The sequence below is a fragment of the Pseudophryne corroboree genome, chromosome 12 (assembly GCF_028390025.1).
Source record: "Pseudophryne corroboree isolate aPseCor3 chromosome 12, aPseCor3.hap2, whole genome shotgun sequence".
Taxonomy (NCBI): domain Eukaryota; kingdom Metazoa; phylum Chordata; class Amphibia; order Anura; family Myobatrachidae; genus Pseudophryne; species Pseudophryne corroboree.
This window is the reverse complement of record NC_086455.1, coordinates 114,356,816-114,370,837: the sequence shown is the minus strand read 5'-3', so window position 1 is coordinate 114,370,837 and position 14,022 is coordinate 114,356,816. Positions and strand designations below refer to the sequence as shown.

General features: G+C 41.2%; 1 protein-coding gene and 1 non-coding gene across 4 annotated transcripts in view; both read left to right on the top strand.

Annotated features, from left to right (window-relative positions):
• The window catches only part of BAZ1A (bromodomain adjacent to zinc finger domain 1A), a 284,468-nt gene that overhangs the window by 61,724 nt on the left and 208,722 nt on the right, over positions 1–14,022 (top strand). The gene's annotated exons all lie outside the window — the stretch shown is intronic.
• LOC134981601 (U5 spliceosomal RNA) lies at positions 1,056–1,176 on the top strand. Its single transcript, XR_010190720.1, has one exon. It is a non-coding gene; the product is annotated as a U5 spliceosomal RNA (small nuclear RNA).

The window sequence follows — 14,022 nt, the reverse complement described above, 5'->3', positions numbered from 1 at the left end:
AAGCTGGACGGAGCTTACACATAGAAGCCCCGTCGCAGCCTTGAATAGGAGAAAGGTAAGCTGGGGAACGGGGCGGTCAGCGCAGGCTGCCGCCCCGCTAGGTGGGTCACAGTGAATGCCGCTTCCACGCACCGCCCGCCACAGCGCCCAGCCGCTACGTCTGAGACTCGCTCCAGACGGCAGCGCTACGTCCGCCCGTCCCAGCCGCTCCGTCCGGCCGCCCAGCACATCCACCCGCAGACGCTCACTAACAGCGTTAACATGGTGACAACCGGGCCGCTGCTCCGTCCGGCCGCCCAGCACCGCAGATGTCAGCCTCCCTGCAAACCTCCCTGCAAGTCTTCCCGGCTGTTCCTGAGAAGACACAGTGTTACAGGGGGGAAGGGGGGCGGTGGAATCGGGCGGCTCACTGCGGAAAGGGTATGTAAAATACATATATAAACAGCAGTTATATATGCAGCTAGATGTGACAGTAAATAATGCAGACATGTATTATAACCTGTCCTGTGATATCAGACCTATATTAATGATTATCATGTATAATAGGCTATTGAGCCTATATATTAATATCTGTGATTATCACTGTATAATAGGCTATTGAGCCTATATATTAATATCTGTGATTATCAAATAGGCTATTGAGCCTATGTTAATGCTGTATAATAGGCTATTGAGCATATATTAATGTCTGTAATTATCATAGGCTATTGAGCCTATATATATATATATATATATATATATATATATATATATATATATATATATATATATATATATATATATATATAATATTTATTCATAGAGCATGTGTTGTACCCATACTGTGATTATACTGTATAAGAGGCTATATTAACACTGAACAATTGTAACTTGTTCGGTGATTATCACAGTCAGCATGGCAAAGGGGCCATTTTAACATGCTTCCTGTTGTTTTTCCAGTTTGTAATTCTGGAACATTCCTGCCCTACATCTCTAAGCCACCAGAGGCGCAGGGGTGTTAGTGGGAATTTGGTTCGGGTTTCACATGCCCATGTGAATTGCTTTTCACATAAAGAATACTCTGGTTTCTCTTCAGATCGAATAAATCTTTCGCTTTTTACTACAGATTTCCGTTGAGAGAAACAACCATGAGTTTCATATAAATATGCTTTTCAGCAATAAAATATATATATGATAATAACTTCAATAAGTCGTGCAAGTGTCTGTCCGTTGACTATTGTGGTGTCTGTCTGCATAGCGAGTAAGGCTCTAGCGCAGACTAAAAAATAATTTTAAAGATCCTATGTTAAGCATTGGCAATTCAAATTAAAAGAGCGGTAATCGGAGTCTCGGAAGTTACTCCACCAGCACTAACGAAGGACAGTCTTTCCAAAGGGCCAATTTCCCTTTGGGTACCAGGGTGTTTATTTAACTGGTCTTATAATTTAATGCACGATTCTATGTCAAATCTCACACCGATAACTACGAGTGAGAAGGGTACATTAGTCCAGCACTCAGATAGTGCGGGGTTTTTGACAACCATACATTGCTAAATCCCAGTGAGTCAATGTCTCCATTTTTACAGAGACTGAGTAGACTCTAACCACTATTTAAGACGCGATCCGCCATTGGTAAATGCGTCTGTGTCAAACATTATAAAGACCAAAGATACATTTGGGTCACTAGACTATGTATGGAAACAATGAACTGTTAAAAGAAGCTGCAGAGTATATCTGTAAAGCTTCTGCTAACGCCGGTTACTTCAATTCTCACTTTTCATCGTCGCTAGTTTAAGCGCGACAAGGCCAGAGCTTGTTTGGTCCTAAATTTGATATTCAGCCATTACCGCATCCAGTATCAAAACGGAGATACTTGTGCCGGCGTTTAATCCCTTTAGACTTCAGTTTTTTCAAGGCGGTGGTACAAAACAGTCACGCCTTGTAACGACAGGACGCTACAGTCAGCAAGCCAGTGGCTTGACGACCTCTTAGGCCATCTCCATGTTCCAATTGTGGAAGCGCGTCTTTACACGTTACATTTGCGTTTCCAGACATCAACTCATGGATGTCTCAGCTATTTACAGATTAAAGGACAAGACTGCCTCTGTCGAACGGTTTGGCAGGTTGCCATTTAGTCTCTGCTGGTTTTCAGCTGTCTTTATAACCAGGCAGTAGTACACCAACAGAGTCAGGGTTACTTATTCCCCTCTGTTTGGGGTAACAAAACCAGACCGCTCCGTCGCAGTCAATCAGCAAGTCACTTACTGCAGTTTGAAAATGGATTTTCTGCGGTTAGTATTTGCATATTGGAGCCACAAAATTGCATAATTGCACTTGATCTTCACAATGCGTATTTACCCATTCCGGTTTGGTCATCACAGGTTCTAGCGTTTGCAAAACGCCACAACCATTAACCATTTCAGGTCTACCGTTTGGCTTCTTGTCAACGCCTCGGGTATTTACCAAAGTGATGTTGGTGATGATAGCTCATCTCAGAGTCCTGACAGTGACAATCGTTCCATACTTAGACGATCTGCTCATAAGAACTCTGTCTCAACAGAGTTCCTCTAACTTAGACGATCTGCTCATAAGAACTCTGTCTCAACAGAGTTCCTCTAACTTGCGCTACTAATGTATACTGCGGTGGCAGGTCAAGTTCAAAAACAATCGCATCGAATTCCGTCTGAACGACGTCAATTCCTAGGTAAGATTATAAATACGGTAAATCAAAGACATTTACCTACTACACCAGCAAGAACAAATGTACATCTAGTAATTAGTGCAAAAGCCACGCACACTAGCGGTACATTGGTGTATTCGCCTGTTAAGAATAATGATGTGTTTTCAAAGCGCTTTAGTTCGCCGCCCTTCACTCGCGTTTCCCACAGAGGGGCGAGGGTGTATATACTCTGGACGAGAGTCTCAGAGGTTCAGGAGTTGTAGTTAAAAAAAGATCAGCGACAGAGGTTCTAAAACGGATCACGACAGATTGCTGTCGATAAATGTCCTGGAACTCCGTGCAATTTACAATGCACTACATGCTTCGCTTTCAGTCTGACCAAGTGCAGTCAGACAACGCAACGGGAGTTGCATACACAACAACCAGGGAGAACCAAGAAGCCGCATGGCAATGCGGCAGGTAACTCGAATCCTCAATTGCCCAGAACACCATTATGTGATGATGTCAACGGGGTTCATTCCGCAAGTGGACATCTGTTAGACAGATGATCTCACCCGTCAGGATTTATATCCTGAAAACTGGACATTAAATCCAGAGGTGTTTCATATGTGAGCCCACAGAAGGGGTTACCCTCAGGTATACATGATGGCATCTCGCCACAATTACAAAAGCTCAGTATGTGTACAAAACGACAGATCACAAGGGCAGTGGCGGTGGAGTCTCTCACATTCGTGTGGTCATTCAGCATCGTGTATCTGGCTCCACCATTTTCCGCTGCTCTCTCCGTTGCCAAAACGGATCATAAGACAGTTCGTCACAGTCATACTAGTGATATCTCATGGGTTTCGGAGAGCTTGCTTCTCGAATCTCCAAGGAATACTTGCACACGATCTTGGCCAGCTCATAATACGTCCAACCTGTTACAACAGGGAACGTTCTTTTACCCATAGTTACCTATGTACCTATTACCTATGTACCGCAGCTGCGGTTGACGGGGTGGGGGTTCAGACCGCCCTCTTAAGAAAAGAAATAGGGCATTACAGTATCGGTTATACCAACCATGTTACGAGCTAGTAAGCCGCTTAAGGCAGCTCATTATTACAAAATTTGGTGTGCTTATATAGGTGGTAAAGCTCGGAAGTTTCCGACATCATCTTTCAAGTTACCCGTATTCTGTTATTTTACAAACGGGGTGGGATGGAGAACTGCGTTTATCTGCACTGAGGGTGCAGGTATCTGTGTGGTCAACTTATTTTCAAAGACGTTTGACTCTATTGCGTCTGTACACACCTTTCTACAAGGTGTCATCAAAGTGCAGCCTCCATTTATCCCACCTACAGCGCCAGGTGACTTGAGGTTGGGTTCAGATTTCTTACAGTTTTCATATTTTGAACCCTTACAACAAATGGGGATTAAGTTTCTCACTTGGGAAAACATTTTTCTTCTAGCCTTAGCTTCGGCAAGGGTTTTGGTTTCATATTTGGGTGCCTTGTATTCCAAGCCACCGTATTTGAGTTTTCTCATGACAAAGCAGATCTTCGGACGAATTCCGCTTTCTTATTCTTCACATCAATATACCAATAGTGGTTCCTGTGTTGACAGCACATTCTAGAATTCTGAATGTGGTACACGCATTACGCGTTTATATATGTCCCGAACGTCTACAGTACGTGATACGGATACGTTGTTTGTTCTCTAGGATGCTGCCAACTGGGGTTAGCCAGTTTCTCAGCAGACATTACTACAAGTCAGGCTTACTTTAAGGCTAAGTTACAATCGCCTACGTCAGTAATAGCTCATCCCACAGGTTCTGTGGGAATGTCAGACCCAGCGGGTCGTGGAGCGTCTACGACGCGGCTACATAGCCTTCAGTGCACCACGTTTGTGCACGTTTACACGTTATGAATGGTTGCGGCATCAGCATCTAGCTTTGGCTGCCTACTGTTACAAGTGTCAAACAGCTCTCCCGCCCACGAGGGAAGCTTTGGTACGTCCCAAGAGTACTCCAGTGACCCCTAGTGGATGAAAAAGAAAATAGGATTTTGGTACTTACCAGGTAAATCCTTTTCTTTGAATCCATAGGGGGCACTGGACGCCCACCCAGAGCAGTTTTACCTGGGTTGTTTTAAGCTCAGAGGAGCTTAGGGTAACACGTTTTACCTGGTTTGTATTAAGCTCAAAGGAGCTTATGGTAACACATTTTCACCGATTGGTTCAAACTATAAAGGTCTATCGGTTATGCTGTCAACTCTTTAGTTGACATTAACGTTATGGGTCAACTTTGTTGTTGCCCGTTATGTTATAGGAATTCTCCATTGTCAACCTCTCTATAGTAGTTCGCTCAGTAAAAACACTGGGTTCGTACACTGAGGTACTCTAGGGATATGGAGGGGTGGAGAGTTCTAAATTTAAATATTCAGTGCCTTTGTTCTGCTACGCCGTCCATATCCCAAGAGTACTCCAGTGCCCCCTATGGATTCAAAGAAAAGGATTTACCTGGTAAGTACCAAAATCCTATTTTTTGACATCAGGGCAAAGCCCTTTAAAAAGAAATCAGATTTCTATCCTTTAGCATTTAAAGGACCATACATAGAAAGCTTCTATAAATCAACACTTGCGAGCTTTAAACAAATATGTGAGAAATCACACGACTTAAAATACCTGACCTTAGGAGAAAGGAAAGCAATAAGATCTCTACAGGAGGATAGGAGCATAACAATAAAGCCAGCTGATAAGGGGGGTGGGGTGGTAATCATAGAAACAGAAGAATACATCACAGAATGCCAAAGGCAACTTGGGGATACAAAATTTTATCATAGGTTGGAGGGTAACCCCACCACCCTTTTTCAGAAACAATATATGGAATTATTGGATACAGCCTTTGAAGGTGGTTCTATATCTAAGGAAACGTTTAATTTTTTACTTTGTGCACATCCAGTCACGGCAACATTTTATTATTTACCCAAGATTCATAAATCACTAGTTAATCCACCGGGGAGACCTATTATTTCGGGTGTGGGATCACTCACGAATAATTTATCTTTTTTTGTTGATCACCATTTACAGGGACATGTAGAGGGTTTGAGGTCCCATTATAAAGGATACACAACATTTTTTGAATATTATAAATAAAATTAAGTGGAGAAGAGGTTTCTATCTAGTAACGTGTGACGTGGAGTCATTATACACGAATATTCCACATGAAAAGGGAATTTTGGCAGTGGAAAGTTATCTGAGACAGGGAAATACCTCGGACCCTCTACGTGTCTTCTTATTAGAGGCTATTAAGTTCATATTAACACATAATTATTTTATGTTTGATGCACATTATTATTTACAGACACGAGGTGCGGCCATGGGGGCCAGATTCGCTCCGAGTTTCGCCAACCTATATATGGGTGCCTTTGAGGAGGAGCATGTGTGGGAAGGCGGGCTCGGGGCGGATCTGGTATACTATGGTCGATCTATAGATGATTTGTTTATGGTTTGGGGGGGGACTTTAGAAGCACTTCAGCAATTCACTAATGGTTTAAATGATAATAATTTTGGTTTAAAGTTCACAACAAGTTACAGCACTGATAAGTTATGTTTCCTAGATATAGAGCTATCAGTAGAGGATGAAAGGTTAGTAACAAAAACATATATTAAACCAGTAGATAATAATCGGTATCTAGACTACAAGAGTGCACATAAACGTAGTTGGAAAGATAATATTCCTAGGGGACAGTTGGTTAGACTACGTCGTAATTGTAGCTCGCTTCCTATGTTTCATATGCAAGCAAGGACAATGATGGAGTCCTTTCAGGAACAGGGATATCCACAGGGGATTTTGGATAAAGCTTACCGTGAGGTGGAAGTTATGGATAGGGAAATGTTATTAAGACCCAAACTTAATAATATTAATAATATAAATAACAAAAATAAGAGGGGGATTGTGGGAGAGAGAAGTGAAGTATTTGTCACAAAGTATAATAGCTGTGCGTATAAGATTAGTCAGGTAATTAAGAAGAACACATCTCTGTTACTTTTAGATGAAGTGTTAAAAACATGTATAGACCCTAGAGGACACACGATTTTTAGGAAAGCAGACAATTTAAGGAAAAAGTTGGTACCAAGTCATTTTCAAAAAGAAAAAGGGGGGAAAGGTGTTATATTAAATACATGGTTGCCTGTGAGACCGATGGGATATCATAAATATGGGAAAATTGATTGTCTTCCGTGTGGTAATATACCAAGAAAAAGTTTGACTTTTCAGTCATCTATCACTGGTGAGATTTTTCCTATCAAAGAGTTTATTAATTGCATGTCTACTTACATTATTTATCTCATTACCTGTAAATGTGGGAAACAGTATGTGGGACGAACCACGAGGACCCTACATGTTCGCTATATGGAGCATCGGAGAAACATAATAAAAGGGGCGAGACATCCATTATCGGATCATGTAATACATTGTCAAAAAGCTAATGTGAACAATATTATAATGGTTGGAATAGAATTAATAAAATCCACCAATCGAGGGGGGGATAGGCTTCAAAGACGAGAGGCCTACTGGATCTATAGATTAGATACATTAATACCATCAGGTCTTAATGACACGGTGGAACTGAATGGGATATAGGGGTATTGTATCCATATAGGGATATATGGGGGGTTCTTGTGGTTTATCTCATATATATTTCTATAAGTGGTTTAATACGGCTGTTCTTGAGTTAGAAATTGTAGGGGGTATCTATGTATGTATGTATATATATATATATATATATATATATATATATATATATATATATATATATATATATATATATATATATATATATGTATGTAGTTTATTAGAATAAGTGAATAAAGATAGAAATGTATAAATGAAGAAAATCATGTAAAAAGGGTCCAATATAGTGGAAGGAGAAAAATATATTAGTGTGTGTGTATGTATGTGTGTGTGTGTGTGTATATATATATATATATATATATATATATATATATGTGGAGGTTGAATATAATATTATGTGGTCCAAATGAGTGTTAGGAATGAAGAAACTAAAATAAATTACGCTTTGGAGTGATACCAATGATAAATTCAAGATGTGTTAAGGTTGTTTAGTGATTAATTATTTATATGTTATTATCTGTATAGTTAAAATTAACTGTATATTTTTTAAAATAGTAACAGTATAAATGGAATTATAAGTAAAAAATGCCATAAATACTACATTAATACAAAGTATTGAAGAAAAAACTGAGGCCCTTTGGGTGACCATAGAAACAGGGGAAAAGTTGATTATTCGTATTGGCGTGATATACAGGCCACCAGGTCAGGAAGAGGAACTTGACAAGAACCTATTGCAGGACATAACTAAAATGGCATTAAAAGGAGAGGTAATAATCATGGGAGACTTTAATCTTCCTGATGTAAACTGGGAGGTGTCTGTTGCTAGTTCCACTAGAAGTAGGAACATTTTAAATTCCCTTCAGGGAGCATCCCTCCACCAATTGGTGAGGGAGCCCACTCGGAAAGACGCAATATTAGACTTAATACTTACAAATGGAGACAGATTATCGGACTTAAAAGTGGGTGAAAACCTGGGATCCAGTGATCATCAAGCAGTATGGTTCAGCATTAAGACAGAGACTGACTTGTCCCATACAAAAACAAAGGTGTTGGATTTTAGGAAGGCTGATTTTGTAGGGATGGGAAAATGTGTAAGTGATTCTTTGGCAGAGTGGAGGAACTTGGAAACAGTGCAGGAGAGGTGGGAAACATTCAAATGTGCAATATTGAAGGCAACAGACCTTTGTATCAAAACTGTTAGGAAAAACACAAGGAAAAGGAAGCCAGTGTGGTTTGCAAAAGAAGTAGCAAATATTGTGAGAGCAAAAAAGATGGCTTTTAGGAAATATAAGCAGACACAAAATAATGAAGACAAAAAGATATATCTTGTTAGACACCCCCTCTATAGCTTCGGCTTCCTAAATACTAATTTATTAACACTATAGTTTTTTACACTGGTATGTCACGCTGTGCTTTCTGGCTCATTCTGGTGTTTTGGGGTGCCACACCCTGCACCTAGATATAGCGCTAGGGACCCCAAATATACAGAGAGGCCTTGATGCGGCTTTGGGGCTTAACCACACATTAGCGCAAATATGTGTAACGAAGATCTCTGAATTCTATTATCATGTGGGATTTATATCTGGTTACTGTTATCCATTCAGTGTGCTGGGGAAACAATTGCCTTTTTTTCTTGCTCAGAAATACCCCTTCCTTTCGAGCACCTGAATGATATCACTAAGCTAATTGAGCATTTACCAATCTATATGTATGTTGTGAGAGGCAGAGAGGTTTCTGCATTAGGAGGAGGTGCAGGCCCTGACATGCCACATGGAGCATTATGGGGTTGCTCCAAGGTAAGTAGCTCTTAGCTTAGACATATTTTAGTAAGGAGCCATTATCATGTGACTCCTTGCTGGTTAATATTAGACCCAGATTGGGGTAATGGAGGTGTGAGGTGTGGTGCCTCTGGACTGGCTGAGCTGGATGGCTTTAGTGTGGCATACCTTTACATTCTATTAACACTTTTCACTTATTAATTTTCTAACACTATTTCTCTATTTTAATTACATTTCATGTTTGTATCACCCCCTCTATAGCTTCGGCTTCCTAAATACTAATTTATTAACACTATAGTTTTTTACACTGGTATGTCACGCTGTGCTTTCTGGCTCATTCTGGTGTTTTGGGGTGCCACACCCTGCACCTAGATATAGCGCTAGGGACCCCAAATATACAGAGAGGCCTTGATGCGGCTTTGGGGCTTAACCACACATTTGCGCAAATATGTGTAACGAAGATCTCTGAATTCTATTATCATGTGGGATTTATATCTGGTTACTGTTATCCATTCAGTGTGCTGGGGAAACAATTGCTTTTTTTCTTGCTCAGAAATACCCCTTCCTTTCGAGCACCTGAATGATATCACTAAGCTAATTGAGCATTTACCAATCTATATGTAGACAGAAGGAGACAAAGAAGGTAATCAGATGTGCAAAGGCACAAGCTGAGGAGAAAATGGCCCAGTCAGTGGGTAAAGGAGGCAAAACGTTTTTTAGGTATATAAGCGAAAAGAGAAAAACAAAAGGCGGAATTATAAAACTAAAGACGGACACTGGGAGTCTTGTTGAAGGAGACAATTTAATAGCAGATCATCTTAATGATTATTTTTGCTCAGTATTTACTACTGAAAGAGAGGGGAAGGGGCCACAGTTAAGTTGCAGGGATATTCAGGAAAATGAAACAAGTACATTTACAGAGGAGAAGGTCCTAACAGAACTCTCAAAGCTGAAAGTGGACAAATCTATGGGGCCAGATGGGATACATCCAAGGATACTAAAAGAACTTAAAGAGGTGCTGGTAGCACCATTGACAGAATTATTCAACCAGTCATTAGCTACAGGAGAAATTCCAGGGGACTGGAAAAGAGCAAACGTAGTCCCACTGCACAAAAGTGGAAGCAAGGAAGAGGCAAACAACTACAGACCAGTGAGTCTTACATCAGTAGTAGGGAAATTGATGGAAACACTTAAAAGAAAGAGTTGTAGATTATCTCAAATCCGGCAATTTACTGGATCCCAAACAGCATGGATTCACTGGGGGGAGATCATGTCAAACAAATCTTATTGACTTTTTTGATTGTGTGACTAAAGTGATGGATAAAGGTGGAGCCATGGATATAGCTTATCTAGACTTTAGTAAGGCTTTTGACACAGTTCCACATCGCAGACTGCTAAATAAACTTGAAAGTTTGGGATTGGATATTAGGATTATTGAATGGATAAGATCTTGGTTGAAGGATAGAAAACAGAGAGTTGTGGTAAATGGAGTGCATTCACAGGAGGGAAATGTTACCAGTGGAGTACCCCAGGGATCTGTACTTGGACCAGTGCTTTTTAATATCTTTATTGGTGACATTGCAAATGGCATTAAAGGGAAAGTATGCCTTTTTGCAGATGACATAAAGGTATGCAACAGGGTAGACACACCAGGTGGGGTAAAACAAATGATTGAGGATCTAGGTAGACTAGAGGAATGGTCAAGAGTCTGGCAATTACAGTTTAATGCCAAAAAATGCAAAATCATGCACTTGGGTCTCAAAAATCCTAAAGCTAAATACAGTATTAATGGCACTATACTGGAAACTACTGAGGAGGAAAGGGATCTAGGAGTCACTATTTCAGATGACTTAAAAGCAGGTAAGCAATGTAACAAGGCAATGAGGAAGGCTAGTCAGATGCTTGGCTGCATTGGGAGAGGAATCAGCAGCAGAAAGAAAGAAGTAATAATGCCACTGTATAGGTCATTGGTACGGCCTCATCTAGAATACTGTATTCAGTTCTGGAGGCCATATCTTCAAAAGGATATTAATACATTAGAAACTGTACAAAGGAGGGCAACTAAAATGGTGCATGGCCTACATCACAAAACATACCCAGAAAGACTAAGAAATCTCAATATGTATAGTTTGGAGCAGAGAAGGGAAAAGGGGGACATGATAGAAACTTTCAAATATATGAAAGGTTTTAACAAAGTCCAGGAGGGAAACATTCTCCAAATGAAGAGAAGCAATAGGACACGAGGACATGCACTGAGACTGGAGGGGGAGAGGTTCAGGGGAAATTTGCGGAAAAATTACTTCACAGAAAGGGTAGTGGACAAGTGGAATAGCCTCCCATCAGAGGTGGTAGAGGCTAAGACAGTAGAGCAATTTAAACATGCATGGGATAGACATAAGGATATCCTTACAAAGAAATAAGGATCAAATAAGGTTAGTGTTAAAAAATAATATAAAAAAAAAAAAGGGGCAGACTAGATGGGCCAAGTGGTTCTTATTTGCCGACAAATTCTATGTTTCTATGTTTCTAAGTATAACCTCTTATTATAATATGCAACACATATTATTAACCATTAATAAAATTTGGAGAGTAGATAGGTATTGGAAGCCGAAAATGATAATGAGGCTTGATCCGCAGTGATAACACGCACGCGCGATCGGCACGAGCAGGTATTTAAACAAGATGAAACAAAGCTTGAGCATCTGACACTGAAGAAGCCGCCGACAAAATAGAAGGCGGAGAAACGCGTCTGTCGTCACAGGAGGAATCAGCAGAGACACTTGCCGGCCGGCCGGCCGCAGGCATAAGATACCCCACGGAGGTTGGGAAGAGCAACACGCCGCAGTGGTAAACCCGGAGACTCTAGATAAGGCTGATACAAGCCGGGAGGGGTTCATCTAAGAACATTGCACAGGCATAGTAATGTATCTTGAAAAATTGGAATGCTATGACTGTTTGATAAGAGGCTTTAATCGTGCATGAGCTGCCTAGCTAAAACGGCAGAAGCCCATTATGTGGAGGCGGTTATAAGTGTATAACTGAATGTGGATGTCTCTTAATTGAGGAGAGAGACTTTCTGGTTCGGACTAAGCTACTAATTAAATATATGCTGGGATAAAATATCATTATCAAAAAGGAGAAAATACCTGGCATGGTTGCAGGTACAAAACTGAAAAAAGCGCTGGACATACCTATTTTGGTTGAAATCTATTGGAAGTGATACAATATAGCATGAGAAAGAGATTAATGGTTAATGAATTTTTTAGTGCATATATTTGGATATAAAGTGTAAGAGGTATTTTTAATAGAATTAAGTAATATATTCTCTATTATTAAGACCCATCAATAATAGATCTATGGGGTTTATATTATAATTTTTATGTAATGCTGGCCGGCATTTAGTATTGTATGTTATTATATGTGTTTTTAAGGATTAATTTTATGAGATTAAATATCCATATCAGAGTGAATTGCGCAGTCCTAGTTTTGTTGTTTTGTATGAAGTTCTGTAATAAGGGTTAAAACCAAAGACCTTTTTGGGATTGCTGCATTCATCTGAAATCCGTCACAGCGCCAGGTGTGTTTTTTGTTTTCGTTTTTATTCCATAAAAAAGCGGGAGAAGCCCGCCGAGAAAGGGGCCTGGCTATCTCCCTCAGCACACTGGCGCCATTTCCTCACAGCTCCGCTGGAAGGACGCTTCCAAGGCTCTCCCCTGCAGTTTCCAGACTTCATAGGGTAAAAAAGAGAGGGGGGGGGGGGCACTAAATTTAGGCGCAGTATCTGTATATTAATAGCAGCTATAAGGGAAAAATCACTATGTATAGTGTGAATCCCTACATTATATAGCGCTCTGGTGTGTGCTGGCATACTCTCTCTCTGTCTCCCCAAAGGACTTTGTGGGGTCCTGTCCTCAGTCAGAGCATTCCCTGTGTGTGTGCGGTGTGTCGGTACGGCTGTGTCGACATTTTGATGAGGAGGCTTATGTGGAGGCGGAGCAGGTGCCGATAAATGTGATGTCACCCCCTGCGGGGTCGTCACGCCGGCTTCTCAGCCCGTGCCTGCCCAGACGTCTCAAAAGCCATCAGGGGCTCTAAAACGCCCGCTACCTCAGATGGCAGACACAGATGTCGACACAGATACTGACTCCAGTGTCGACGATGATGAGACTAGTGTACATTCCAATAGAGCCACCCATTACATGATTACGGCAATGAAAAATGTGTTGCATATTTCTGATATTACCCCAGGTACCACAAAAAAGGGTATTATGTTTGGGGAGAAAAAACGTGGGCTTCCCCCGATAAGAAACTGGTAATTTCTAAAAAGTTACTAATGGCGTACCCTTTCCCGACAGAGGACAGGTCACGTTGGGAGACATCCCCTAGGGTGGATAAAGCGCTCACACGTCTGTCAAAGAAGGTGGCACTACCGTCTCCGGACACGGCCGCCTTAAAGGAACCTGCAGATAGAAAGCAGGAGGCTATCCTGAAGTCTGTATATACACACTCAGGCATTATACTGAGACCAGCTATTGCTTCAGCATGGATGTGCAGTGCTGCAGCTGCGTGGTCAGATTCCCTGTCAGATAACATGATACCTTAGACAGGGACACTATATTGCTCTCCATAGAGCACATTAAAGACGCAGTCTTATACATGAGAGATGCACAGAGGGATATTTGCCGGCTGGCATCTAAAATAAACGCAATGTCCATTTCTGCCAGGAGAGGATTGTGGACTCGGCAGTGGACAGGTGATGCTGATTCTAAAAGGCACATGGAAGTTTTGCCTTACAAGGGTGAGGAGTTGTTTGGGGATGGTCTCTCGGACCTCGTTTCTACAGCTACAGCTGGGAAATAAGCATTTTTACCCCATGTTCCCTCACAGCCAAAGAAAGCACCGTATTATCAGGTACAGTCCTTTCAGTCCCAGAAAGGTAAGCGGGTTAAAGGCGCGTCCTTTCTGCCCAGAGGC